This window comes from Akebia trifoliata, chromosome 11 (assembly GCF_017979445.1).
Source record: "Akebia trifoliata isolate Shusen 1 chromosome 11, ASM1797944v1, whole genome shotgun sequence".
NCBI classification, from domain to species: domain Eukaryota; kingdom Viridiplantae; phylum Streptophyta; class Magnoliopsida; order Ranunculales; family Lardizabalaceae; genus Akebia; species Akebia trifoliata.
The window spans coordinates 43,023,261-43,042,269 of record NC_141385.1 but is presented as its reverse complement, the minus strand read 5'-3'; the positions used below and the strand labels follow the sequence as shown (position 1 = coordinate 43,042,269).

Here is a 19,009-nt window from a genome sequence, read left to right as displayed (position 1 = left end):
GTAATAAAGAAAAATGTTTATTTTCTTATACATAAGTGGTAATTAGGGGTGTCAATGGATACTCGAGAATTCGAATCAATTCAAATCTGATTCGAATTCGAAGTCGAAAAATCAGATATTATCCAAACATTTCAGATATTGGTTTCGAATTCAGATAGTTTTATATATTCAAAACTTTATTAGATATGGATTCAGGTATTAATATTTTGAATCTGATAATATACGATTCGAAATAATATATAATATATATTATTTTATTTGATTAATTTTTTATATAAATAATATAATATATATTATTTTATTTTTTATTTTTATATAAATAATATAATATGATAAGTTTTTTTTTTTTAATAATGAAAAATCAATTGGATAAGGAAAAATTATGTTTTTTTTATTATATCCAAATTATTCGAATTCTAATCGGATATTGTCCGATATCCGATAGGATAATCGGATTCGAATTCGGATAGAGTTTTAGAACATCCGTCGGACTCGAATTCGAATTCAAATTTAGATATCAGGTAAAAATTTTGGATTCGGATTTAAATATTGTTGTATCCAAACCTATAAGCATGTATTGACAGCCCTAGTGGTAATTGTCTCCTTTTCATAAGTTATTTCTTTCTACTAATTTTAGCCAAATGTACAAAATGAATTTAATTGAGAGAGAATAAGAAAGGGACATCTCTAGTAACCTAAAGTTTTGCTTGATATTCTTGTTTTGTTTAGTCCCACATCATTTGAAAATAAGGTTGTCTTTGCGTTTTTAAAAGTTAAGTTTGTTTCTTGGATCGGCTGGAGACGGACGGTGAGGTGTTTAATTATAAAACCTTTCTTCTTACTAAAAGTTTAGACTTAATTTCTTTTAATTAATTTTTAGTGGTAACATCTCAATGTCCAAAAATATAATATTTGTTACCATTTTTCTTTGACTCTTTCAACGTAATTTATTCTTATACGTTCTATCTTCTGGTTCTATGAGAATTAACAGAAGCTTTCAAGTTCTTCCCAAAACGTTTTACTCTTTCAATCACTTTTTAATTATCTGGGCAAGGAAATCTGGTGTGAATTTTGTGATACCTATCCTAGTATAGTGGATAGACGAATACTAATTTGGTGGTAATCGAGTTGTTGTATCTTGGGGGTGACATGTTGATACTTGCTTGCACACTCAATTTCCTGCAATTGCGTGAAACACCTTAAAGAGAGTGACTACGTACACGCCTCAACTCGATTTGATCTTTTTTCTATATTTCAGATCAGATTGAAGAATTTATTTATACATGAAATCGAATTGGAACATTGCTCAGGGTATTTTTATTTTGTTATTTCAATAAAATGTTACATGCACCTCACATACATGGCTATAATCCAGCATGATCAAACCTGCATTACAAGATTTGTTCCAACTAGATCGAACCGTAAACTGGTACAAAGTGAAACGGTTCACGATATGATTTGTACTAGGTTCAAGGAATAGAACGAACCATGTACTAACACAATTTGCAAAGCCACCAATCTAGTTTAGTGAATTTTGTTATTGGGTCCGATGAACCAAACATTATGTGAAAAAAGACCATATTTGACGGTCCCGTCAAATATTTTCTTGTAGAAATTTTTTTTTTTTTTTTGACAGCCCTGGAATATCAAATTATTGGAGAATGAGCTTAAAAAAAAAAACAAAAAATAAATCCATAGAGTATGACCATCGAATTTGAAAGTTTAACAAACAATAGCACGGTCCTCTAATTCACCAATCACAATAAACGAAACAATAATAAAGAAATCAAAAAAATAAAAAATAAAAGAAAAATCATAAAACAAACTCCAAATTAAACTAAACAACTCAAAATTCATATTATATATTGAAATTCCATTACTCAACAAGCTCTAATAGAAGCAATTGGGCACTAACAAATGAAATTGAGTTATATAATTACTAAAAAATAAAACACAATAGAAGCAAATGGTCGTGATGCCTTTCATCTCTTCTGGCTCTTTCCGCTCTATCGTGTCCTCTTATTTTCCTCAAGTTTTGGATTTTTCCTACATTACCACTATTTTCTAGATCAAATATTCCTTATTGGTTCGATTTTGAGATGGTTGAAGGCTTCACCGCCGTGTCAGACATATGGTTGTTTGGGATGACCGCTTTAGAACATATTTATGGTAAACATCATCTCTTCTTTGAAAATGACCAGCTTTTTACCATGTCTGATTTTATGAGGATAGGAAGCCCATTACTCATCTCTGATTACAAGAAGCAGAGGTTCATGGTTTCTACACAAGTATTTAAAGAAATGGTCCTTCTTAGCCTAGCTAAAGATCCAAAAAAGAGAGCCACTTTAGATGAGTTACTAAAAGACCACTTCTTTGAAAACTGCATGAGTGTGTATTCTCTTGTCAAGTACATCAATGAAAAGATATCACTTTCAAACCCATTTAAGAACGTAGTTACTGAATGGGATTTTAAAGAGCATTTGTTGAAGTTTCGGGTGATATATAAAACAACAAAGAAATTTGACCTGAAAAAGGAGATTTAGAATATATGATATGTTGATGATTATAAAACTAGTAGTAAAGAAAGTGTAACAGAGTGGCTTATTAGCAACACAAACAAGATGATGGCCGGCTTGAGCTTGGTGAAAGAGGGGCACTTACCTCAAGAAGTGGTCGGTCAAGTTCAGCCTTTGGAAGAACAGATGAGAGTGATCATACACACTAATGCGACCATGGGCAGTCCTAGAGTTGGTCCGAGTAATAGCAAGGAAGGCAACATTCAAAATGAGTAATAATGTATAACTAAGAGTACATGAGGTAAAGCAAAGGAGCAAGACCTGCAATGAACATTGTGAAAGTCATTAATGTATTTATATGATTAAAATCAATAAAATTTTATTTTGAGTTCTATTTGAAACCAATATAACATAAAACCAGGAAAATGTAGAATTCTTGTTACCTTAGAGAATTGGCGTTTATCTTTCATTGAAGTGTATAAGGAAGGAAAAATTGGACGGGCACAATAACAACAAACATGTAAACTAATTGCTCCACGGATTGTATTCAAATGTAAAAGGTTTCCTTTTTCTTGGAATTCGACTCCATCGAATGCACCAGTCCACATAAAACAGCAGATGATGACAATAGAAGATACGATCCCACTTGCAGATATATAAGAGAGCTTGCTCAAGTCATCTAACCACATCGAAGGTAGAATTACAAGGGCCACGATTACAATGAATCCTTGTTTTCCACTAATTTTTATCCCTACTAATTCGAAGTCCATGTTTGGTATTAAATTATGTAAATTATCCCCTTCCAATATCAACATTCCCGTTGTGACTAAGTAGAGTTCTAAGAAAGTGAAAATAGTTACTAATATTCTTCTTGTGCACCCAAAAGCACGTTCACCAATGTCGGGATAAGTTCTTATATGTGAATCCAAATCCAGCATCTCCGAATTAGAAAACCAGTGAAGAAAGTTGTGATAGCGATGATGAAAAGAAGTATCAGGCTTAGCCATCCGCCCGAGGATAGTGCATACGGAATTGATAATATCCCAACTCTTGAGAAACAAACCGTGGAAATATTTCAATTTGAACTTCAATCAACAACATTCCAAGAATTGCACAATTGGATAACTAAAGCTCCAACCATCAAAGAAATTAATAACAAGATATCGAAGAACTTCGATCCATGTAGAGAATTTTAGGAGCCAAAGTATTGGACATTATTCTATAAAACGAGATTGTCAAGTAAAATAATGGAAAACATGTTACAATCTATTATTATCTCTAAATATGGCAATGTTGACGAAAACCTTCAAGGATTGAATTGAGAGATGCTAAGACAATGAAGAAAACACCAGCAAACCTTGAGCTAAAACTATATTTTAGTAAAAATTACATGATGATGATGATCATGAGAAAGGATGGAGAGCTACTAAGATATCATTGTTACTTCATGAGTAACCCTTTCGAAGGAAGTAGTGTTTAGAGGGAGCCAATTTTACCCAAAGAGCCAAATCTTGGTTGTGGTCCATTTTAATTTCAAGGACCCGATTGACAATCAGCACAAGTATGAGTCTATTTGTACCTGGCTTCTGACACATTGATCACTTACAAAGCAGAACAATGCCATGATTTTGGATCCAATTTATAATGGAGGGATCAATGAGAAATATTGTTTATGTATGTCCTTCAAAACAGGGAAGCTTTTAAATATATATAATGGGCTAACACTACAAGTTAAAAGATAGATTGACTGAGGCACCTGTTCAACCCAATAGAATAAAAGGTTAAAAAATAGATGAAGTACTGTGTAGATTAAAAAATCTGGGTTTTAAGTTTACCAATGTTTTAGAGTTGGCCAAACAGTTTTATCTCTTACATAACACAAGGAGAATGGACCTTCATGTGTCAGGTACACTTTTGATGAATTGGGTTACAGAAATAATTTGATGTTCAGGAGACTATTTAAAAAATTAATTAATGGTTTGATTTTAATATGTAGGCATCAAAGTTGGTGCATGAATTTTCTAGGGAATCAAATTTTAATTTTAATTATCCAATTCTTGAACTGTGTATCAATGTCACACGTCATAAATGAGCCTTCTTGGCTATAGATCACTGGGTTAATTGAGGGTGACAAATCCTAGATTTATACTAAATTCCTTGAAAACAAAAAAACCTTTTGTATCGAATGAAGTCATTTCAAGAATTATTTTGATACAAAAGATAATATCTTTCTCGTGATGGTAACAAAGTTAATTAAGGGTGGCAAATCCTAGATCAAATACCCAAAATAGAAGGATCACACAAATATTCTAAAAATTCATGAGAAAAGGTCATAAGGCATTGCTTGATGTTTGTTAGAGGCAAAACATGAGGATCTTAAGAAAAGAAAATCAAAAGATGCAACTGAGTTTTTTTTATAGCAAGAGAAGAGAAAGTCTTCTTTTTATGATAGTGCCTCTCTTGCCAAAGTTTCTTTCTGTCCTCACTATCTCAATCAAGCCAAGAGATGAGGAAAACAGAGGTCTAATAAAAATTAAAGTAAAAAAAAAAAGACAAATTGAAAAGAAATGAAGGTTTTGTGTATGCACGTGTCCTTCCAAAAACAAAATAAAAATAAGGAGAGAGTGGAATACATACCTGTTGAGGTGTGTTCTGGATTGAGTCGCAATAAGAAGGGGGCAGCTCACCAACTTCTTTTAATTGCTCCTTGTTTCTTGAACAAACAAAAGGAGAAAGGAGCAAGAGAAATTTGGGAAATTAAGGAACTAAAGAGCTATGAAAGAGATATAAAGAAGAGAATAAATGGATTTACTTTGATAAGGTTGTTTAAAAAAGAGGAGAGAACTCACCTCCAACGATGATGTTTCCTTGTTGCTGCAACTTTAGAATAGCCAAAGATAAGCCTCTTTGTACCCTGTTTGCATCATTTATAAATGGATGGAGACGTGAAGTTCTTTAGCTCTTTGTTTGTGTTTGTGTTGAAGTTAAAGAGCTAGATCGGTGTTTGGGTTTAAGTTAAACTGTTAAAGAGCTACATTTGTTTCGTGGAGGAGAAGGAAAATGTGTGGGTTTAAATCATGCATGATTTGCAGCAATTGCCAGTGAGGACCCATCTCCCCACTCAACGACACATAACAGCTTAACCAATTCCAATTTCATGGAGTCAAAATGAATAGTTATAATAAAGAACAAAGTGAATTCAAAATGTTAAAACAAATGCAAAGGAATAACAATCCATAATTCATATATAATCATAAAAAACATTGGATCATGGTCAATCCAAGGCTGAGACAGAGAGGCTCAACCTTGAAGAATCTGATTCTAATTGTTTTAATCCAACATAAATTATTCCAACATATCAATTGAGAGTATAATCATACTGCACATAATTTCATAATATACTGGTATGTCAACATTTCGGAATGTTCCACCAAAGCATTCTGAAGTTGAGCAAAACTTTGTACAATGGATAAGCATAAACCAGATACTCTTATGTGCAAATGCAGCTTTTGGAACTGAAATATCTCTGCCAACCCCTACAAACTAGATGCATTCGAAAGTTGCGAACCATGAACCCAAATTCAAACAAAAGAAACAGGTAACATAAGATCAAACAGCCAAAAGCATTGTAAAACATCATATAGCCCTTATTCGGGGAAAGCTAAGATACATCAGGTCTAATTCTGAACTCAAGATCATATCTTTATTAATTTCGCACAATTATATGTGCTACAAAATCTAAAAGTAAAGTAAACTAAAAAGCTCAGTCTGCAACATTTGAAGATCAACTCTTGTATCACAATTGTAGAGAGCACTCCTCCTGGATAGCCTTTAATTCATGATAGGGCATAACCAAAAGATACGAAAAGTAGAACTCAAATCTGATATAGTCCCGCCCTAAAGCTCTTCGAACACTGAGTGGTTGAAGATTTCAACGAGCATTCCCAATATAATTACTACCTCATGAGGGACAACATCTATTGGATAAGTCATCTCTGCTGGGTTATCGTCATCATCGAAAAACCAACACTCAAAGTTCAGTCAAATTTTCGAAGCTAGTATTTGATCTTACAGTATACTCGGCAACTAGCTTTGCGAATGAGGAAGACTTGTCTTCTAATAACTTGCTTGGCGAGCCAAATTCCACGACCAGGCCTGCTCACAAAACAAGCCCCAATTGAGATTCAAACACCACCCAAGGACTTAAAAAATAAATTAGATTAAAATGAACCCATTTGATTGTACTAACCATTATCGAGAAGTAAGACCATGTCACTATCGAGAACAGAAGTTATCCGATGTGCAATTGTGATAACCGTACAGTCCAAGAACTGTTGCCTAAGTGTTTGTTGAATCAGGTTATCGGTTGCAGTATCCACCGATGCAGTAGCTTCATCAAGAACCAAGACTTTGCTCTTCTTTAGTAGTACCCTCCCTAGACATACCAATTGCCTCTGACCCATACTCCAATTCTCTCCATTTTCATTAACTGCACACCCAAATGAGTGAGCATCACATAAATAGCTGATTGTGTGTATACGTATTGGAGACGTCAGATAAAAGTATCCAATACAGATTTTTCACTTGTATGTGAGTTAAATGAGTTTCTCATGCAAATTAGATATTAGTGAACAAACCTGTAGAATCAAGCTTCGCCTCCTTCTTCCTTACTTCGTCTCCAAGTTGGCACCTATCCAGAGCCTAAAACAACAGAGCGATTTGTTTCAGCAACTTAAACTAATGTAGGATGTAAAGAACATCATCGATGAAGCAGATATGATGGATGTGCATAATGGGTGCAAATTGGCCGTGGGCCATCATCATATTATTTTGACCGAACTGAACCCTCATGTAATATATATATTCAATTAAAAATATCTTACTTCCGAGAAAATTTATAGAATATTGGCAGCCCATAGAACCAAACCGACCTTAGTTTGGTTTGGGTTGGTTCGGTTCCATTGGCATTTCGGTTCGGTTCTAATTCTTATTTAGTGGAACCGACCTATGTTAGTTTGGTTTTGGCCCCAAACTGAACTAAACCGAACCAAGTTGCACCCCTAATTTTGAGCTATGAAATAGCATCTATGTAGAAGAGTGTCCTATTGGTGAAACCTTTGTGCAAGTTAAAGTTCAACACAGTTTCTAGTATTCGTATAAATGAAAACCCACCTCCCAAATCTGTTCATCTGCGTACTCTTCGAGTGGGTCGAGGTTGCTTCGTATCGTCCCCTCAAACATGGTCGGGTCTTGTGGAATTATGCTTAACCTGGACCGCAAGTCGTGCAGACCAATCGTGGAGATGTTGATACCATCTATCAGAATCTGACCAGCGGCAGGTTCGACAATGCGAAAGAGTGTCTGAATTAGAGTTGATTTACCACTACCCGTTCTCCCAACAATACCCGTCTTCATTCCTCCAGGAAAATTGCACGTGAGACCCATTAAGACAAGTGGCATGTGTGGGGCATAACGGACCTACATACATGTGGCATAAAGATTCAGTATGAGTAGGAGTCATGTGTACAAGTGAGCATTGCTCACCTCAGATATTATGCAATAATATGTTTGACATAGAACAGATAGTACCTGCAGATCACGAATATCTACTTCTCCATTTGATGGCCAACGACTGTCTGGCCTATTTGCTTCTATAACAAGAGGAGGTTCAGTTGGGATACCTGTGTACTGAAGTATTCTCTCCACAGATATAATACCGTTCTCGAGATTGCAAAGATTCCATATGACTCTGGCTTGTAACATGTTCAAATTAAGTCCATATGTCACCGCTAATCCCGCAATGCCTATAAAACAAAAGAGAGAAAAAAATAGATTAATGTTCTTTCTGTGGGTCAATCGCTCATATTGCTTCACAATGATGGTGTCATTAATGATTTCAAATGGGATCCACTTACTGGGATCAATTACTCCCTCTGGCACAAAGATCAAGAAGATTAAAGAGAAGGTAAATGTGATTAACGACAACATATCCAAGCGAAAGCATAGCCATTCCATTGCAACAGCAGCATTAAATTTGGGCCGGGAATAACCATCCATCAGCTTCAGGTTCGTGTCCATGAATCTTGATTCCTAGTCAAAGCTTCTGATCGTTGTTGATCCCGAGATAGATTCTGAAAAATGTTGTATGACTGGAGCTTTACATACTCCAGTAAGCCGTGTTAGTTCTCGTGCTGGAGGTAAGTAGTATTGCTGGGGAAAAAAATTAAGAATTGTAACAAATCCTATTACTTGGAGTACTCAAGTGATTGGATATGGAAAAATTTTACATTGATGTCACCCTCCAATCAGCCGTGCTATTTTACATTGCATGGCGATTCTAACATTGCATTTCGTATGTCCAATACGATATTGTGCAAACTGACTCATCTCAAGAAAAAACTTTGAAGCGGCCATCCCAGTTCAAAATTTCGATAGAACCCTCTCCTTTGGATTGCACGTGGTGTCTCCAAGGAGGTATTCCAAATATTAACGAAAAAGTAGGGATGTGAAATAAATACAAAAGCCACATGTCATGTTACAAGAGGGTTTCTACAAAATTCAAAGTCGGACACCTCATCTCATACTTGAACACATCTACTGCTGCTTTGATTGATGGATTTTAATTGAGGTTATAATACTTGAGAAATAGAGTTTAAGGACATGAGTATTACCTGATACCAAATGCAGGCAGCAATGGCCGGAATAAAAATGATGAAAACCTGCGACATTACTGCTATTATTCCAAGAAGTTGTATGACTGAGTTAGTCAATCCTGAAAGTCGATATGAAATGTCCAAATCCACGGCACTTTGATCTGTAGAAACCTGGAAGAGAGTATAGCTTACATAAGTCCACTGAAGAACTATACTAGTATTTTTTAAATTCATCAAATAGACCTCAATTATACTTGCAAACAAAAAAAATGAAGAAATCACATACTCTGTTTAGTATCCGTCCACTTGGCGTTGCATCGAAGAATGACATGGGGGCACGGAAAATACAATAATGCATTTTCTGGAAGAGTAGTGTCGCTGTCTTGTAGGCAGCTTTCACAAGAAGCATGACTCTCACAAGGGCACAGAATGAGCTACCAATGGCTAAAGCAACGTAGACAAAGATGAGAGTAGTGCCTTTAACCGGAGCTTCTACATCCGCGGACACAGGAGTTGCCAAAGCCATCCAATAATTGCTCCCAATCTGAAGAATCTGAAAGAGAATCTGTCCTAGCAATATCAATGGCACGAGAGCTCCTTTATATGCCATAGTAATAAATTTCCAGTACACTTGAAGACCAACGCTGCCTTTCTCTCTCTCTTCCTCTTGAACAATCTGTGCTTTTGGCCCAATTATCTCATCTGTTTCACTTGGTTCCCCTTCTCTTTGATTTTCTTCTTTGTGCTCATCCTTCTTATCAACCTCTCTGTTTGTTGAATTTTCAGAAGCCGATCCCATCTCTACAGAATCAAGAGCTGACAAAGCTTTCCTATGTGCACCCACCAGTTCCATGAAGTCTGTTCCTGAACTGAGAATCTCGTCATACTTTCCTGCTTGTGTAATCCTTCCATCTTTCATTACCTGTTAAGTAAGAGAAGATAAATAATCACCATCGAATTGGGTTCCTTGAATCAGAGGTCACGTAGAAAAAACAAGAAGAGAAATGCTCACCAGGATAAGGTCGGCAGAAGGTAAGAACTCTACTTGATGGGTAACATAAATCACTGTTTTCGAACTCAAAAGCCCAAGCAAACACTCCTGCCATGCGAGGATTTGTTAGTTATATAAAAAATTGATCCAACTTTTTTCATCTGTTCCGGGTAGAGACTAAAGATCTCAAGCGACCAATCCATTAGAAAAACTCAAAAGTAAAGAAGTATCATTAGTCTCTTCATGCTCATTCCAAGCTCGACATATCATTCGTAGAAATAAGAATCCTAGAATGATTAAATGATTATTTACCCAAAATAGCGGGAAAAAAAGGTAAAATAAAAAGCTATAGTCTTATTGAAAGGATACCCAATGAGCTAAACCTACATAGATTTCAAAAGAAAAGAAAAAACCAAAATCTCAGTTACTAGTGAACGACAACTCAGAATCATTTTCAACGAAACAACAAGGAATTAAATGTCAAAGAAAGAAGAGTTACCTTAAATAAATGTGTTCCCGTGTGAGCGTCCACAGCACTAAAAGGATCGTCGAAAAGATATATGTCAGCATCTTGGTATAAAGCACGTGCAATCTGTATTCTCTGCTTCTGTCCACCACTCAAGTTGATTCCCCTCTCTCCTATAACTGTCTGATCTCCAAAGGACAAAATCTCTAGGTCCTTCTTCAACGAACATGCTTCAAGGACCCTCTCATACCTTTCTCTGTCCATCTCCTCACCAAACAATACATTTTCTTCAATCTTCCCACTCTGTATCCAAGGAGATTGATCAACATAAGCCTTTGTCCCACTCAACTTAATGGTGCCAGATACCTTGGGCACTTCCCCCAAAATGCACGAAAGGAAGCTTGACTTTCCCGAGCCAACAGTACCACAAATAGCCACTCTCATGCCATGAAACACTTGGAAATTAAGATTTTTCAATGTCGGATTAGTGGAAGAAATATCCCAAGAGAAATTCCCATTGTTTATCTCGATCGCGACCTTGGAAGTACCTCTCGGAAGTTTCTCTATCACATCAGGTGGAAGCTCATCGAGACGGAGGAATGACGCGATCCTGTCAAGTGAAACCTTAGTTTGAGCTGCCATTGAGATTGTCTCAGGCAAATCATAGATAGGTTCTTGCAATATTCTAAATGTTGCCAATGCAGATAAAATCTTTCCCGATTCTAATGGGATCCCTGTAAGCATACAGGTCCCGAATGTAACCAAGGCCACAAATGTGGGGGCTCCCGAAAAGACAAAGATGATCACGGCCAACATATACGAGAACTTCCTCAACCATCCTTCCTCATTCTTCCTGAGCTCAATTATCTTAGACAAGAACTTCATCTCCCATCCCTGAAGCTTGAGAATTCTCATGTTCCTTAGAATCTCTGATGTAGACTTCATCCTTGCATCTTTGGACTCCATCAATTTCCTTTGAAACTTCTCCTGTAATTTTCCCAACGGAACGTTCACCAACATCACTAGTATGGTAGCCACAAAAGCTGCAATCGTAGCAAGTCCGAGGTTCTTGTACAATATCAACAAAGCCAGAATAACTTGAATGGGAACCATCCATAAATAGTGCATGTACGAACTAAAATCACCAATCCTCTCAGCATCGACCATCATGAAATTAATCATCTCACCACTAGTATGACCCTGCCTCGATTGGCTTGAAAGGGTAAGACCTTTCTTGTAGACCGCCGCGATTAGAGCTGCACGGGCCCTAAGACCAACCTGTTGCATTCGAAAATACCAATGCCTCTGCGAGAGGCACTCAACGAGTTTCGCGACAAAGAATTTGAACTCTCGACGACCATTGAGGTATTGTACAAAAGTGTCGATCAAGTATGGACCGACATAAGAAGCAACAGTGCATATAAGCATGAACAAAGCCGTCAACATGATTTCTCTCCATGTCGAGAAGAGTAATGCCTTGACAAGTTTGAGACTTGTTACTTCATTAACATTACTAGTATAATCATCGAGCTTAGACTTAAAAATTGGGTAGACTCCATTGACACTATCTTTGCCACCCAGTTGAGGAATATCCTCGAGGTCTAATATCTTTCGGTTACCAGAGGCAAGTAAAGGGCTCATCCAAGAGAATGTGAGGATACTGAAAAAGTTCGCATTTGCAAAAGGACTTACATTTTCATCCTCACAACTCTTTCTTGAACCATCAAAATCATTACTCCTACTATCATTCAAAAGAGGGTCTTGAAGAAGATCCCCTAGTTCGACCTTCTTACTGAACAATCCGACGTAAAAGAAGAATAAACCCGCAAAGACCGATACAAAATTTAAAACCCAGATTTGGGTTGGTAAGAACTGATGTTTTCGATACGAAAAAAGGTCTGTAACAAGACAAGAACATGACACCAAAAGGTAGAGACCCCACCAAATTCTTAGAAAGATGGGGAACTTATTAAGCTCACTTGATTTAGAGAATTGGATATGTAAGTAAGCAAAGATTGCTATCCAAGCAAGTGTTCTAGTTCCTAAATCAAATTGGGTCACAAGGCTTTCATAAGACCAACCACTTCTATACCAATAAAAGTAGTTTAAAACACATAGGAGAAGATTAAGCAATGAAATACACAATGAAGAAAAAAGGTTCTGTTTGTAATATAAGAATCTGCTCTGTTTTGAGTTTTCAAGATTAGTGATTTTGTTGAGTCTCTTGTAAGCCCAATACATAGATAGAACAATCAAGAGAACAAGATGGGAAACAATAGAAAACCCATGCATGTAAATAGGTTTAGAGAGTAAATCACTAACTGAAGACATTAGAGTTGTAGAGTGTGAGAAGAAGAAGAAGAACATACCATGCTTTGTTTCATCAAAACCAACCATTTGTTCTTTGAGTTGTGTTGGATAACGTGGTGCACAAGACTTGTTGGACGGAGAGAACCAAGGAAGAGACGAAAAGCAGACAAAAAGGTTAAGGGCCTGATTGATTCAGCTGTCAGCTTCTGCTGTCAGAATCTGCTGTTAGAATCTGCTGTCAGAATCTGAAACCCTGAAAAGCTTGCTTGATAGAGCTTTCTAAAAGTGCTGTGCTGTCAGAATCTGCTGTCAGAATCTGGCAATTACTGCTTGATACAGCTTCAAGAATTTGCTGTATTAGGGTAAAATGACCAAAATACCCTTAAAGTTGATAATGCACCCAGAATACATTAAAAATTACCAGAATACTCCTATAATTATATAATTACACTAAATATATATAAATATAATAAAATTATATAAAAATTAAAATAATTATTATTTTAATTTTAAAATGTCTATAAAAATTATAGAAAAATTTATAATTCTATAGAAATTTCGGCAGCATCTCCTCTTAAAAATGGACATATGAAATTTTCCTGATAAACAAAATACCTGCATAATATACATTCTGACATCATTTAAACATCCAAAATTCACATTGTACATAAAACATCCACATTACATCGTATATACATAACACATCCACATAACATCTAATATACATTCTGACATCATTTAAACATAATAATCACAGTTAATATAATAAGTAAAACTGAAATAAAAAAAAACATGAAAAATATACATCCAACAAATGCATACAAAAGATATTTTTCATTTTCTTATTTGACTCCGTTACTTTATCTTGAGGCACATTATCATTGATAATGTCAACTTCATCTACCCACAGAAAAGACCCTGCATGTCTCTATAAAGTAAAATAACACATGAATTAATATCAATGTCACCAAATATAAATACGCACGCAACATTAACATCAATACCATATTACCTGCCAAGATGGACACCTATAAAACATCCTCCCATAATTTTCTTTTGTTTTAGCTGTGACTAATGTCATCACTCGACCACATGAACAACATGGTGGATACGTATAGTTTGCCATCAATGCTATTCATCATACACAAAGACAATAAATAAATAATCAAAGAATCTTCGAAATATACTTAAAAACATTATAATCTTTATTACAACATCGTTTAATAGTATTTATAATTACAATACAAAATAAAAAAACAGAATACATTGAAAATGTATCAATGATTGCCAGTAAAAATGGCATCAGCTATTAAATCCCTATGTATTTTCATTATTTGTTGACTCTGACGACCTACTAATGTGGGAACTGGATACTCTTGATTAGTGATACCTTCTTCTTCCACTCCCGTAGATCTTTCTTCCACTTCCATAGATCCTTCTTCCTCGAATAGAGCAAATTCTTCATCGACAATCGCTTGTTTTCTGATAAAATTATGCAATGCCATACAAGCAACAACAATGTTTCGTTGTTTGTCCAAATTATATGAACGCATCAACTTCAAAATTGGCCATTTTACTTTCAAAACCCCAAAGGTTCGTTCGATCACGTTCCGAAGTGATGAATGTAAATGATTGAATAGCTCATTTCGACCATTTGCCCGTGATCTTCGATAGTCTTGTAGATGGTATCGAACACCTCGATAAGGCGCGAGAAAACCATCCATGAGTGGGTACCCAGCGTCTACCAAATAGTATTTACCTATTATCCAAACAAAAATTACTAATTTCTAGAATTGAATATAAACAGATATAATTGACAAACTTTTAAATATATACCTGGTGGAGGATATGGAAAATTTAAACTGGGAGTATTCACTGTCTCAAGGAAGACACGTGAATCATTAGCCGACCCTTCCCAACCAACCACCACATGAGTGAACAACATGTCAAATGAACATGTTGCCATTACATTTTGTGTGAGTCCCTTATGTCCTCGATATCGTATTTGTTCTGCAATTGGTACAAATGCACTAACATGCGTCCCGTCTATCGCTCCAATACAATCCTACATATTTTTAAGGTATATTAATATATAAACATTAATAAAACAAATATTTTTCAAATATATATATATATATATATATATATAATTACCTTAAAATATGGCCAAAAACGAGGATTGTTACGGATGTGCGAAGAGACTTCATTGAGGTCGGGAGGTACAATTAAGGACATTGACAAGTTCACAATACTCAAAAGAACTTTGTTGAAATACTTGCTAACCGTTTGAGGTGAGTGATCGAAATGATTTGCAATTAATCTTTGACCTTGATTATGTCCTATTACCAATAAGAACATCGCTAGTTGTTCTTGAATAGTAACGTAACGTCCCATCTTCAATAAACCTTGATCTTTCAAAATACTACACAGATTTAGAAATACGTGTCGTTCCATTCTAAATAGTGCATGACACGTCGCACGATTATCATATAGTGTTTCCCGCACAAAGTCAATTCCCTTTAACTGACTATTACTATGTGGCTCCCTATATAAGAAATTATCACAATAAAATAATGAACCCAAGACGCCTCCTGTAGTGGCCATACGTAAACTACTTGACTCGACAGTATTGGTGGTATCACCATTTGAACCGATGGTATCAGTCGTATCATCTGAATCGATAGTAATCGTGGTATCAATTGTATCATCTGAATCCATATGACCTGCTTATAAATTCATATTAGTCCTATATATCCATCTAACCAAAAATATTAATCACAATATCCATCCAATAACAAATAAAATATCAAATATCCATCAACAAAAAATATATGATCTAAACTTCATAGTATATTACACCATAACACATCCAAAAAGTAACCAATGTATATTGCACCTTAGAAGTGCATCATAAAACCCACATAAAATATTAAAGTAACATATAAAGATGTCTAAACATCTTTCCCAGTCATAAAATCAGACATCTCGTCCTCCAGCCACCCAAGACGAACCTCTGCTGATCGTAACGCACAAAATATTTCTCTGAATTGTTTGTTCTTACCAAACATCTTCAATGCAAAACGATAAAGATCACTCTTGGGGGTTAAATCTGGTAGTTCATCTAAGAGAGACACCGAATCTTGAATACTGCCTTTCTTAATATTAGTGGGAGTGGGAGTGGGATTGGTAGCAGCATATGTCTGAACATGAACTGCATCTGCAAGCTTCTCCAATGACTGGCTAATTTGCATTGCAGTAGTCTTCTTCTGCCTACGACCATGAGGTGGTAGATGATCACCACTTCTACGTCGAGCAGGGAATGTGGGTAGGGGTACAGTATGGTTAGCATCATCCTCAAACTCATTATCAGCATCAGGAGTAAAGTCTAAAGGTGTATCAGACTCTGGAGGTTGGGTCGCCATAACATCATCTAGATCATCCGCATCAAGATTCTCATTCTGAGGTGTTGATGCAGATGGCATTGTACCAGATGCAGGCGACCACATGCGACTACCAGTGGCATATGTGCCTCCAAAAATGTAATCTAATTGTTGCGCAAACTTCAGAGGTTCCTTTCGGAATATTGCATCTTTTGGATGATGCTATAAAAAATATAAACCCTAAGTTACATAAAGAAACAAAAATTTTAAAATAAATAAAAGGTCAAATTAACAAAAAAAATATACCTCCAACCACCCATCCCACCACTCATCACTTGCATCTAATATGCCAGTCTCAATATCATAGGAGACGCCAGTATTCGTGCAAATCTTATTCCAACGTCCCCAAATGCCTTTTTGTCTATCCCATTTGTTCTTCATTTGCCCTCTATCGTAATAAGCGTTTGTTCTTTTATTAAACTCCTTGACCAAGAAATCATAACCGGTCTTATCAAGTACTTTATGCGGTCTCCTCCCCTTCTTAACTAAGTCATAACAGATCTCGACCCAAACTTCATGTTGTTTGGGTGTCCAATCTGCTTTCGTACTCTTTGAATTATTATCTTCCATCTGCCCATGGTAATAACAAGAGTAGCGTATAGAATGGAACATGTCATATTCTATTTCAATAATATAACATAATTCATTGGTTGAACAATAATTGTTGTGTGTGTGTGCGTGTAAGTTAAAGAAAAAAATATATATATTTTAACTTTTGCACAGTGTATAATCAAAGAGAGAAACCAGGAGGCAATGTCAGGTTACCATATAGATAGCCGGAAGAACGCACAGTTCTCAGTCCCACGGTGAGGGAGCCCTGTGTTCTCAATCTTTGACTGTACAATGTACAGTAATTGTTGTGTGCGTGTGTAAGTTAAACAAAAACATATATAAATTTTTGAACTAACAATCAACAGATGAAACTGAACAATCACAAGTTTTTTATTGACATAGATGAATGCAACTAGAAACAACAGATCACTAAGGATGTTAATGCATCATATCTCATCCAAAATTCAATCGAATCTAATAGATAGAAATTATATCTTCAACAAAGTTAATATTATCACATTGAATTCCAAGAGTTCTCTCAACAAGCAGGGATTAGGCCTCATCAAGTGTAGGTCTCATTCAAGATAATGTGTATCTGGACATCCAAGAAGATAGATCTACAAAAGTACTCAATGAAACACTAAAACCCAATGAATTTAAACAGAATCAAAACATAAAATAAAGACAATCCAATGTTTTGCCATAACAAGAAAGAAAATCTAAACCACAAACCAAACAAAAGTAACCAGAATGCTTAGCATCCTCATGTCTTCTCAACTCCAACTAATCATTGAAGATGGATGAACATGTGGGTTCCCTTAATACATTTAATTGGAATTTTATTATAGCGGTTTAAACATTTAAGTGGTCTAGAATTTCCCTACTTTTGAAAAGGGATAGCTTTCACATGTTTCATGGATTAATGATCACTCAATGGAGTTACATGCTTGTTTTTTAACCTTTGGAAGCCCTTTATTAAGGCTTGATTGGGAAACAACCATGGGGAACCTTTTAGCTATTCCTTTGCTAATGCTCTGAAAGAGAAGAAAAAAGATCAATCCTCACCTACTCATTGTTTCCACCATTTTTCAATTGTAAAGTTCCCAATTACCAACAATCTTCGACGGGATATCACCGTTGAATCTAGGGAAGTGTATCACCACAAGATTGATGACACCGAAGGTAATGACCAGATGACAATGATTAATAACTTACGAACACAATGTTGAATAGTGTTTCAGTGTTTTCCATCACTAATCAATCTTTCTTTCCTATAATAATCTATTTCTAGTGATTTGAATAATTGACATAGAGTTAGATTAATACAGTTGGGAAGTAAAATTGAAGATAAGTTAAAGATGAGGAGGTTTCCACAACAGATATCAAAGGTAATTAGTTCATAAACCTATTAAGAGCTATCCTATAAATCTGACCTTGGTTAGCAATTTCGTTTACGGCAAAAGTATGGTATGGGAATAAATCAGGTACAATTCGGAAAAGTCATGACCTCAAACCGAACTAAACTGAACCAAGTTGCACCCCTAGTTAAGGCAGACACAAACCAGCTACAACCATAGATAACATGCACCACAACAATCCTGATTAAGAATTATAAGCAGATCACTAGGGAGGGAATTAGAATCCAACACATAGGGGTGTGTTGTTGCCCATGGTATAAAATAGTTAACTATTTATTCCAATAAAATAGTTACTTTGTTTTCAATTGTACAAATCATATATATAGAAAGAAAAATGTTTAGTGTGTTGTTGCCTTTTGTACAAATTATAAAACATACGCATAGAAACAAATTTTTTGATTGGAAATTATTTATTACTATAAAATAATTATTTTGTTGCATATTGACTTAAATATAAAATATGAAGATAAAACATCTTTTTTCTATTTGGTAGCTATATACTACATAAAATATTTACCATGTTATCTATAGTACAAATCCAATATATAAAGAAACTTCCTTTTTATTTGTAATTATTTACTACTCTAAATAAATACTTTGTTGCTAATTGTATGACTATAAAGATAGAAGGTAGGGGTGGGGGTGGGGGGAATATTTCAGAAT

General features: G+C 35.5%; 1 pseudogene across 1 annotated transcript; it reads right to left on the bottom strand.

Annotated features, from left to right (window-relative positions):
* Positions 1 to 6,113: 6,113 nt before the first annotated feature.
* LOC147391853 (ABC transporter C family member 3-like) lies at positions 6,114 to 13,109 on the bottom strand (annotated as a pseudogene). Its single transcript, XR_015182746.1, has 10 exons — positions 10,660 to 13,109; positions 10,182 to 10,268; positions 9,456 to 10,091; positions 9,188 to 9,340; positions 8,432 to 8,726; positions 8,106 to 8,320; positions 7,689 to 7,994; positions 7,154 to 7,217; positions 6,766 to 7,005; positions 6,114 to 6,671 (listed from the first exon to the last, which is right to left on the bottom strand). The product of XR_015182746.1 is annotated as an ABC transporter C family member 3-like (transcript).
* Between the last annotated feature and the right edge of the window lie 5,900 nt (positions 13,110 to 19,009).